This window comes from Mauremys reevesii, linkage group 11 (genome assembly GCF_016161935.1).
Source record: "Mauremys reevesii isolate NIE-2019 linkage group 11, ASM1616193v1, whole genome shotgun sequence".
In the NCBI taxonomy this organism is placed as follows: domain Eukaryota; kingdom Metazoa; phylum Chordata; order Testudines; family Geoemydidae; genus Mauremys; species Mauremys reevesii.
Genome location: NC_052633.1, coordinates 6,155,021 through 6,167,147, shown reverse-complemented (window position 1 = coordinate 6,167,147; position 12,127 = coordinate 6,155,021). Strand labels below are relative to the sequence as shown.

Here is a 12,127-nt window from a genome sequence, read left to right as displayed (position 1 = left end):
AATCTGGTACTTTCTCATTTAGAAGAAGGGGTGGGGACCCAGAGAGATAAAGGATTCCCACCTTGTGCCAAAGCTAAGGGAGGTGGAGCAGAACAAGGAGGGGTCTCAGTCAGCTTTTCACCTAAGATGCCTGCTGGAACTAACCAGGGGAAAGGACTGGCCCCAGACTAGGAAGGAGTCTAGTCTTGTGAAAGAAGCTTATTGGAACATCTCTGAGGGTGAGATTTTACCTGTAAACAGTTTCTTACTGTACTAGGCTTAGATTTACGTGTTTTGTTTTAATTTGCTTGGTAATTTACTTTGTTCTGTCTGTTATGACTTGGAACCACTTCAATCCTACTTTTTATACTTAATAAAATCACTTTTGTTTATTGCTAAACTCACAGTAAGTGATTAATACCTGGGGGAGCGAACAGCTGTGCATACCTCTCTATCAGTGTTATAGAGGGCGGACAATTTATGAGTTTACCCTGTATAAGCTTTATACAGAGTAAAACGGATTTATTTGGGATTTGGATCCCATTGGGAACTGGATGCTGGAAATAGGTGACCTGCTGAGTGGTTTTCAGTTAAAGCCTGCAGCTTTGGGGGTGTGGTTCAGACCCTGAGTCTGTGTTGCAGCTGGTTAGCATGTCTGACTCAACAAGGCAGGGTTCTGCAGTCCCAAGCTGGCAGGGAAAATGGTCTCAGAGGTAATCTCAGCAATTCAGATGACAATCCCAAGGGGGTCTCTGTGACCAAACCTGCCACAGCATGGCACCAGCGCATTCAGCTCTGTAAATATGGCCCCTACCTAAGGACACTGCAGTATGTGCAGAGTATGTGGGAGCCTACCTGCTGTCTTGGGCGTTGGATGAAGCTGCTGCTTGGGGTGGCCAGCTCCCCAGCCCACCTCTTCTGCCTGTGGCCCCGCCCGTACTCCACCCCTGCTCTGCCCCAGGCCCCGCCCCCACTCTGGCCAGGCACCACCCTTCCCCACTCTCTTCCTCCTCTCTTCCCTCCCCTCCCCATCCCTGCTCACCTCCTTCCAGCCAAATCCCTGAACCCAAATGAAGCAAATGACATTAGAAAGAAATTGCAGAAGAGTAGGGGGGGCTTCAAAAGAAAATGGAGCATGTTTTCCACTGCATGCCAGAAGGTGAAGACATGCAGAAGGTACCTAATTAAAAGCACTAAATTTAGGAATAAAAAATGTCAGTCACCGGTATTTTGATATACCCTGAAGTTTGTCAGAGATTTATTTGCAAAAACTTTATAGTAAGGGCATCAGCTGTCCTGCTGAATACAACATTAAATATTATGGAATACATGATGCAGCTCTTCTTTGTTTTACATTTTCTTAATCAGTATTTCTAAGATGATTTTATATTTTAAATGTACTCTTAAGCCTAAATAAAGTAACCCTTCCAGATTACTACATATTTAACTCACTGAAACAAAGACATTATTTTAAATGAATCAGTCACAGAGGTTTAGTGTGTTCATAACAATGTTCATTGCTTTTAGAAAAAGGGAACACTAATTTACTTTGTGTGATCTCCATAACAACAGACATGTTTGTGAAATTTCATCAACTTTAAAAAAATATGTTTCCAAAGATTTTAGGCATAACAAAGGATTTTATATCTTACTAAGGTACTGATTTTGCTGGAGGGTTCCCTTAAAACTAGTTCATCAAATCGTAAGAAGTAAAGAAAGTAAAACTCATTTGTCCAGCTATCTGGAAGGAAAGGGGTGTTATCCCTTTAAGGGCTAGCCTCTCTTCAGTGGGGGAGGAGGTGAAGGAAGAAAGGGATGGACAGAAAGGACAGGAAGACTTTGGAAGCAAGTTTTTTGTATTATAGTAATTAAAATTAAAATGTGTATTGTAGATAAGAGTGGTCTTTTGAAGGATTTATTTAAACTCTATGTCTGTAGATCCAACAAGCATTTAAAGGTAAAGATGAATACTCAGATTGTGGATCAAAAAACCTATGCAAGGATTTTTTAGAGATGTGATTTTATAATCTTCAGCAATCTGCTAAGGAAATATTTTTAAAGCAAATTTTAAACTACAGTCCTGTAGACTGACATGTTCTGAGTAAATATTACAGTAATACACAACTGGTTTTGTCAGTAAATTCAGAACCTGATAGCATATACCTAACCTAGGGGTTGGCAAATGCCTGTTCAATGGCTTCATTACCACTTGAATGGCTCTTTAAGGGTTTCAGTGTTGTGCTAATATGTCTGGCAGGCTGGAGACTTTTTCACTTTTAAGTTACTAAATCCCCTCCAGAGTGAGAGTCACCTGGCTGCAGCAGCTAGCTGTGGGAGCCTGCAGGAAGAGTAAGAACAGGGATAGGAAGAGGAGGGGCGGACACTGAGACCCAGTGGTGCCCCAAATTTTCAGGTGCCCTACGCAGCTACATATACCTAAGGACGGCTATGAGTGGATCACAAGCTAAATTTGAGCCAACAGTGTAACTCTGTTGCAAAAAAAGCAAACATCGTTCTGGGATGTATTAGGAGGATTATTGTAAGCAAGACAGGAGAAGTAATTCTTCACTCTACTCCATGCTGATTAGGCCTCAGCTGGAAAATTGTGTTCAGTTCTGGGAGCCACATTTCAGGAAAGATGTGGACAAATAGGAGAAAGTCCAGAGAAAAGCAACAAAAATGATTAAAGGTCTAGAAAACATGACCTATGAAGGAAGGTTGAAAAAATTGGGTTTGTTTAGTCTGGAGAAGAGAAAACTGAGAGGGGACATGAGAACAGTTCTCAAATACATAAAAGGTTGTTACAAGGAGGAGAGAGAAAAATTGTTCTTCTTAACCTCTGAGGATAGAACAAGAAGCAATGGGCTTAAATTGCAGCAAGGGCAGTTTAGGTTGGACATTAGGAAAAAAATTCCTAACTGTCAGAGTGGTTAAGTTCTGGAATAAATTCCCTTGGGAGGTTGTGGAATCTCCATCATTGGCGACTTTAAGAGCAGGTTGGACAAACACCTGTCAGGGATGGTCTAGATAATACTTAGTCCTGCCATGAGTGCAGGGCACTGGACTGAATGACCTCTCAAGGTCCCTTCCAGTTCTATGATTCTGTGGAATATGGGTGACCATTTATAATATTATGGGTACCAATATTACTATAATTAATTTAATTTTAGACTCTCAAATGGAAGGTCCTCTACCGTGGCTTGGACTTCCTTGGGGAATCCTGAGAGGTGAAGCCAGGAGGCCTGGCACATTACTATGGCGGTAGTGATGGTCCTTGCCGCTGTGTCAGCAGAGTCCAAAGATGTCTGGAGGGCTGTCCTAGCCAAGAGGTGACCCTCAGAGATGAGCGATGTAAACTGTTCTCTTTTGTCCTCTGGTATTCAGTCGAAAACGTCAGAAAATTTGGAATAGTTTATGTAGTCGTACTTCGCCATGGGGGCTTCATAACTGGCGATGCAGCAGTGAAGTGTTGCTGATGAGCAGGCCTTGCGGCCAAGTAAGTCTAGTCTTTTCCATTCCTTATCAGAAGAGCTGGTTCTGGATACGTGTTGTTTGCCCTTTTTGTTAACTGCATCAACTACCAGTGAATTTGGCTGAGGGTGTGTGAATAGAAATTCCATCCCTTTTGGAGGGATGTAGCATTTTTTGTCCGCCGCTTTAGATGTGGGCGGAATGGTAGCTCGGGTCAGCCATATGTTCTTGGCAGGTTCCGTGAGTGCTGAGTTAATCGGAAGGACAATCTCGGAGCAGGTGGACATGTGGGGTTTGTCCAAGAGAGAGACTTCCTCCCAGGTGATCTGGAGCATGTCAGCAATTTGTTTGAAGAGATCCTGGAAGTTCCTGAGATCTTCCCCAGCAGTGGGTAGAGGGGGCATAACATTCTTCTCTGGCGAGGAGTTACAGGTAGCAGGAGCTGCCTCCTGATCTAAGATTTCTTCTGCCTCCTCAGAATTCTGTTTGGCAGGGGCGTCTGGTGGCACTGTGCATTTTGGTGGAGATGTGTACCTGTGTACCTGTGCACCTGTGTACCTCCATGGTGCCAGTTCTGGTGTTAGAGCAGAACAGGGCCGCCCAGAGGGGGGGGCAAAGGGGGCAATTTGCCCCGGGCCCCGGGCTCCGCAGGGGCCCCCAAGAGAAGAGCGGAAGCTCCCGCCTCCGCCCCTCTCCTGGAGCCTCAGCGCATCAAGCGCCGAGTCTCCGGCCGAGCCCCTGAGCCCCGCCCCGCTCAGAGCCGCGTGGTGAGGGGGCGGGGCTGGGAGCTCCAACGGGGCCGGGGCCTGAGCCCCGCCCCGCTCAGAGCGGCGGAGGGGGGGGGCGGGGCTGAGTGCTCCCGGCTGAGTTCCCCGCCCCACCCCCACACCACGCAGCTCAGAGAGGGACGGAGCGCAGGCCCCGCCGGAGACGCGCTCGGGTAAGGGGGCGGGGCGGCAAGCGGGACCCGCCGCTGAAGCGCAGCCCGGTCTTCAGCGGCGGGGGGCCCCTTCTGTTCTGGGACCCGCCGCCGAAGTGCCCCGAAGGCCCGCGGCGGGGACCCCCCCCGCCACCGAATTACCACCGAAGACCGGGCTGCGCTTCGGCGGCGGGTCCCGCTTCGGTAATTCGGCGGCGGGGGGCTCCCGCCACGGGTCTTCGGGCCACTTCGGCGGCGGGTCCCGGAACGGAAGGGCCCCCCGCCGCCGAAGACCCCGGGCCCCCGGAATTCTCTGGGCGGCCCTGGAGCAGAACTGTGTATAAGCTGCCTGTGGGTGCCAGAATGACCGCTGAGGTGGGAAGGGAATAGGTGGGGAGGTGACCAGACCACCCTTGAAATTCAGACCCTAGAGGAGGTGTGGGACGCTCCTGATGTGCAGACCAAACACTGCCTTGCATCAGTGAAGAGTGCTGGGAGAAAAAAGCCTCCCCTTCCTCATCTTCATCCTCCTCATGAGAGGAAGGAGGAGCGGCTGTAGCTGGTGGAGTGAATGGAAGTGAAAGTGCTGAAACAGTGTCCCTACCGAGGAGAGGTGAGCAAGGAACTGTGGATGCTGGGGTGCCAGGGAGGAGGTTTTCTGCCCACTCTCCTTAGCACCTGCCTGCTTAGGGTCTGCGGCTTTGACGTTACCGCCAGTAAGTTGGGGAACGTTTCCACTTGGACGTGGTCTTGGCAGAGGCAGTGTTAGCTCTCCTCTTCCCACGTCCTCTAGGGGACAGGTTCCTTCCCTTCAGGGGCGGGGGTGGGGGAGGGAGGTCTGTAGGAAGCTGCCTGTGGCCACAGGGCAGCAGCAGAAGTTTGCAAGCCCAGGTGTGAAGTGCCACTGAGGGACGTCTCCATGAGGATGAGCTTCAGTTGAGGGGCCTGGGCTTTCCTAGTCCAGGCCTCAAGAGATTTTGGCACATGAGTTTTGCCGCAAGCCCCAACCACTGGCCAAATTGTGTGCGTCCCTCAGAAAGTGGAATGGCCTCGCAGCGTTTAATGCCAGATGCCCCCGGCATTCTGAGGAAAACAAATGAACCAGCAAATACTGAACTGTGCCTGTATTTGCATCTTAAAGGTAGGCACATCTGGGCTGCCTGTCCACACCCCCACCCACTACTTACCACGGCGTGGGGCAGCCACTTACAGGTAGGAGGTGGTGACGGCTGTTTTCCCCTCTCCCTGCCCCCGGTTGGGAGGGGACAAGCTTGCAAGCTCTGAGTCCGGGAAAGAAACTGAGCAGTGCGTCCCACTGGGTAGACAGAAAAATTAACCTAAATAATCTATTGTCTATTGCCCCAGCCTGTTCCAAACACATTACACAAGGCCAATTTCACTCTCTTCCTGGAAGTTGGCTTTATTAGCAAACCAATAACCAGATACCAGGCTTCCCAGGGCAGTTTCCGTTTCCCAGGGTTGGCTGTTTCTCAGGTTCCCCGGTAGGATCGCTGTGTCCCAGGTCGCGCCAATAATGGGCTCTGTGGATGCTGAGTCCCTGTGAAACTCAGGCCTTCATAGCTCACACTGGGCACCCCCAAAATCAGAGGCATTCAGAATTAAAGGCTGCTTTTGCTATTTTGGTTCTGAGCATCTTGGGTAATGTCACATAGCAAGCCCATGACAGGCGCAGAACCAGGTGTCCTGCCCACCCCCTTCTTCTGTAACCATACTCCCCTAGCGAGGAGTAGAATCCAGAGCCCCAACCACTCAATCTACTCTCCAGCAGCTCTGCCTTGCCATTTTCTGAGCTGCGGGACAGAGGGTTCCTGCTGCCCTGACCTCTCGGGGCAGACCGGCCGCAGGAGCACATGCCAGCATGCAGCGGTCACACACAATGAAGCAACGAAGGACAGCACCGCAAAGACACATTAGTGCCCTAGCTGTTCTGCCATCCCACCCCGCCTCCACCTGGCCATACCATCAGGTCACTAACGTGAGGGGAGGATTGAAATTGGAAAGGAGGTGACGGGAACCACCACCCCATGCACGGGGCTTGGGCCTTCCCCCACGCAGAATACAGCATGGGCTGTTTGTGCGCCAGGAAATCACCCCCATGCGCAGTGAGGGGCAGATGCTGTGTCTCCCCCTCTGCTGGAGGGGGAATGGTCGGGCCTCCACCCGCAGCTGCTCTGAGGGGAAGTGTGTGCACAAGGCTTGTGTTGTGCAAACCTTGCCCCGTGTAAACACACTCAGAGTCAACCTATGATCCAGCTCTTGTAAAATGCAGCCAATTAACACCACAGTGACCATGGGTGTAAAGCTGTGGCCTCCTTTTAAGGGTCTACTATTGCCCAAGATCTAAGTCAAGCTGAGCCAGTGTTCGGGTGATGATGTGCTAATTTCCGAGCTCCTTGATGCCTGCACAGTGTTTGTCATGGCTTCGCCACACATAATGTTGTTCTGTTATTGATCTTAATTTGTTCTGTGGCATTTAATAGTTTATGGTGTTACTTGTCACATGCATGAACACTCTTCCTATCACTGGTCCATCTGTAGTGGACCTATATGTGGATGCCTTGCCCTGATGTTAACAGCTGCAATGAACAAGCGTTATTACAATTACCCGTGCTCCTACACAATGCTGCATTCTTGAAAGGCCGAAGTTTATGGAGCCAGGTGTAGACACTGAGGGTGCATAACATCAGCACAGAGACAGGCAAATTCTCTGTGCTGACCATGCCCTTAGCTTCTACGGAGTGGCCTCCTGTTTATGTACTAAAAATGGGGTAGGCCTCGACTGTGTGCCACTGTATACCTTCCATCCTGTACAAGTCCCCAGTTTACACAATGGTATGGAACAGGGGCTTAGTCACATCAGACCCTGAATCAGGGAGAAAGTTCCTAAATATGTAGCATTCTATTAGTTACATGCTGGTACCTGGTTCAAAGGGGATTTGTTTGCTTGCTTTATTATCCTCTTGTCTGTTTATTGTGCTGTTACTATGTCTTAATTAATGACAGTTAAGGACTATTTTGTTCTATGTCTGTACAGGTCCTAGTGCAATGGGATCCTGGTCTGTGACTGGGACTATGAGGCAGTGCTGCAATACAAATAATCACATGCCAATCTACAGAAATACTTTTGTACTGTAGCCATTCCCACTGTCTTAAGAGATTAGTCACTGAAAATGGAAGTATGTGAACTTGACATCTGCAGTTTAACTCAGTCCCTTCATCTCCTGCAGTGAGTGTGCTTTCTGCTCAATACACGCTCAATGGTCCACATAATAGGGTTATGAAGATGGGTCTATGGGAGGGTTTGACTTCCTCTACCATGGGCTGCTATTGCAGGAAGGAGGTTTGCTGGGAAGAGATGGGGTCCATCTGACCAAGAAGGAGAAGAACATCTTCATGTGCCGACTCACCAACCTTATGAGAAGAGCTTAAAACTAAGTTCAGAGGGGGCGGGTGAAAAAAGCCACCAGGTAAAAAAAGGTGACCTTAATAGAGGACTAGATGTTTGGGGAAAAGCAGATGTGGAAAATTGTAGTAGCATTATAGGAGTAACAAAAGGGAAATCCATGGGGGTATCTGCTTAACATCTTAGATGTCTATACACAAATGGAAGGAGTAATAATAAAGAGGACTAAACAGTAAAATCTGGGAGTTTTAGTACATAAGTCATAATTGAGCTTAACTGGCATCACAGATACTTGATAGGCTAAATCTCAGGACTAGAATATTGGTATAGAGGGCTATAGCTTGGTCAGGAAGGACAGGCAGGAAGAAAAAAAAAGAGAGGACGTATTGCATTGTACACTTGTTCTGAGGTCCAGAAGGAGGTGAGAAGCAGACCAGTTGAAAGTCTCTGAGTAAAGATAAAAGAAGGAAAAAACAGGGGGGATGTCCTGGTAGGGGTCTATTACAGACCACCCAATCAGGAAGAGGAGAGAGATGAAGCGTTTCTAGAACAAAAACCAGAAATATTCAAAACACAAATCCTGATGATAATAATGGGGGATTTTACCTACCTAGATAGCTGTTAAAAAAGATATATGGCAAAAAACAAAATTATCCAGTAAATTCCTGGAATGTACTGGGGACAATGCTTTGTTTCAGAAAATGGAGGTAGTAACCTGAAGGACAACCATTTTAGACTTTATTTTGACCAACAGGGAGGAGCTGGTTGTGAAGGTGGAAGGTGATTTGGGTGAAAGTGATTACGAATGATAGATTTCATGATTCTAAGGAAAGGAAGGTGTGAGAATGACAGAAGGAGGACTACAAAAAGCACACTTCAATATACTCAGAGAATTGGTAGGTAGCCACCCATAAGGAAAATATCTAAGGCATAAAGGAGTTCAGGAAAGCTGGCAGTTTCTCATGGAGACAATATTAAAGGCACAACTGCCAATACAAAGGAAAGATAGGAAGAATAGTAAGTTTTTTAATGACCTGAAAATCAAAAAGAAATCCTACAAAATGTGAAACGGAAGAATTACTAAGGAGGAGTACAAAAGAATAGCATATACGTGTAAGGATAAAATCAGAAAGGGTAAGGCACAAAAACAGTTATACATAGCAAGGGACAAATGTAATTGGAATTATTTTTCCATATGGTTTACTGCAAAGAGTGTCATCACTCTGAATGCTTTAAAGGCAACATAACTTCCAAAATCAAGAGTTGGCTCTACATATGACACCACACTGTATCAAACACAATAAAAATTAATGTAGTTGATTTGTCTGGCAGGACATGGAAATTAAGTATAAATTTCAATTCATTGTAAAAGAATATAAAATCAATATTTGTAATACAGTTCAATAAGGTTTCATCAGGCTTTTTGATCAACCAAATTAAAAAGCAGAGGGAAACCAACCAACCACACTCAAGGGTCACTGTGCATTCTCCAAGGCAGTTTCTTCTCTTTCTTTGTTTGGTGCTTTTATTTATATAAATTCAACCAGGAGCAGATTTTCAGGTAAAACCAATACTGGAAAGTGTGATAAACTGAGAGAGGGACCAAACCAAAATTCAAAGTGATGTTGAGAGAATGAGAAATTCTACACTGGAGCAAATGTAGCCATCTATTGAACTGCTTACATGTATGGGTCCAGATATTGAAATGTATTTAGGTTCCTAAAAGCTACTGATTTCAGTGTGAGTTAGGAGCCTAAATACCTTTGAGGATCTTGTCCATGTAATTACAGCACATACCTGGTCAGCAGCAGATTGTGAGGTATGCTACAGTCACACTGATGTCATAATAGTGCTTGCATAATCTGAACTGGCTATCCTGGCCATGACAGACTGAGAGGCCAACTGCCTACCAGGACAGGAGCTCTTTGGAGAAAGGACTGGAGGAAGTGGTGAAAAAAGACTAAAACATGAATAATCTTGTGAGTGAACAGGAGGTAACTGAGAGAGGTAAGGGTCAGCATTGTATTTTCTAGATCCAGTCTATTCACACACACATTCAGAAAGCCTAGGCATACAGATAGATTAGTTGTAATGTTCTCCATTTGTATGACCAGAACCTCAGCTGCTGTAAACCAGTGTTGCTCTGTTGTCTTCCTTGTAGCTGTGTTGATTTACACCAGTTGAGGACTTGGCCTACAGCCTCTGGACCTGGAAACTTTCCTGAGAATCTGAGTTTCTATTGAATGTTATGGGGGAGGTCTGACTAAGCAAAACTCTTAAAGCATGTGCTTAACTTTAGGTCTCTTTGTTGGCTTAGAGTTAAGCATGTGATTAGGATGCTGAATCAGGGTGTAGGTGCCTTAATATGGATTTAGGTGCTTAAGTTTAGGCACCCAGTTTTGAAAATTTGGGCCATAAATTATTATTCTGTATGCTATCAAACCTCATCAATTGATAGTAATACAGAATAATTAGTACAGAATTAGTAAAGAGGGAAAGGAAGATTATTTTACATGGGGATCTACTTGAAAGGAACAAATTTTCTTCATTATGATTTCCTCCCAAACACACTGGGTCCTTCAGCACACAAACCTGGTCATCAGGAGGAAGGAAGAGAATTTACATGATTCCCAGGTTGTCTTCTCCTCACAGTGTTTGGGCACCTGCAGAATCTTTACTGGATAGTGAATTAAAGAGGCCAGCACCAATTCTACTATCAGTGGTAACCAGCCAAATCCTTTTATTAAATTTCAGGTGTTTATAATGAGGTTGTTTCCCTCCTGGCACACATGGATGACCAAGATAAGGACAGAATTGCCCTCCGGATTGCCTCTATAGCTAAGACCAAGCTGGCTAGTGTTGTGAGAGTTCTGCTGGAGAAATTGCAACAGGATAAGGTAGGGCAGTTTCATGAAATTAAATCTGCTTTCCATGTGTCCACACCAAATTCTGCCTGACTTCCTGGGGGAATGCATGGGAGTGATTCAGTATAGAACTTGGCCTGGTGCACCAGCAGCGTAATCAGTATTCACCCTTCTATCCTCATCATGCAAAATGCTGTTATTACAGATCAGGCTGATATAATGCTCTATAAAAAGAGCATTGTCCGTTTTCACACAGTGGAGTACATGAGTTGTATATAGTAAAAGTACACTATAGGACCTGCAGTAATCTCTTCCAATAATACTTTGCCCTTCTTTAGCATCTTCATCCAAAAATCTCAAAGCACTTACCTAACACTAGTGAATTAAGACTCACAGCACCCTTGTGAGAATGGTAAGCATGATCCCCATTTACAGATGATTTGTGTCACAGGGAATTCAGTTACTTGCTCAACACCACTTAGCAAGTTAGTAAAAGAATGTGAATAAAACCCAAGTGAACTGACTCCCTGCTCTTATTCCTAACCAACACTCATGTCATCATAAGAAAGATTATTGAGATTATAGCACTGAAGGGACCTTATCTATATATTTTCCGGGGGGGGGCGGATTCTGCAACAAAAAAATAAAAATGATGCGCACAGTATTTTAACATTTCTGCAAATATACAATATAATTGCACCATTTCAAATTATTTATTTCAAAATCCCTGTCAGCAAGTATGTCTGTATCAATAGACAACAAAAAGGATTGAGGAAATCTTTTTTGACAAATAGATTCCTTACTATGCATATTAATACAGAACTCTGAGTAACAATTCACTTCAACTCACTACAGAGCCATATTTCTTGCACCCCTCATGGCTTGGTGGAGTCAGGGGTAATGGAGGAGCTGAGGGAGAGGGAGGTGAATTGCTGGGAAGGAGCCTGGGTGTGAACTTGGAGGGTTGCTGGGTATGGATGGGAAAGGTGTGGAACAGTTTTTTTGGGAGGGGCGGGGAGGAAGTGTTAGGGAGCTCTCCCCATGCAGACCCTGGCTGACTCCTAACCTCTCCCATTCAGTAAGGCATCTGCCCCTGCCTCCATGTGTTCCTGCACCCCCACTCAGATACCCACTCCCCCCATCCCAATGTGGCTCTATGCCCCACCCAACCATCCCCTGTCCCTGTGTAGCTCTGCACCTCCTCCCCCCTCACTATGTGGTTCTGAACCTCCCTCCCCCCTGTAACACTGGGTCTCCACTCCCATTCAGCCCCTGCCCCAGTCTGTCCTCCCCCACTAACCCTTATGAGCAGAACCGAACTGCTTGTCTTGGCCTCCTAGTACTTTAATTATTTGAATTACTTGATTAATGATGAATCTCTTTTGGTTTTAAAGAATAAAATTATTGCCTAATCCAGAGCTACTTGTATTACATAGTGCTTATGTATTCATAAATTATCAGTGACAATTT

At 46.1% G+C, this 12,127-nt stretch overlaps 1 pseudogene; it reads right to left on the bottom strand.

The window, feature by feature from the left end:
* The window catches only part of LOC120374491, a 193,918-nt pseudogene that overhangs the window by 12,702 nt on the left and 169,089 nt on the right, over positions 1 to 12,127 (bottom strand).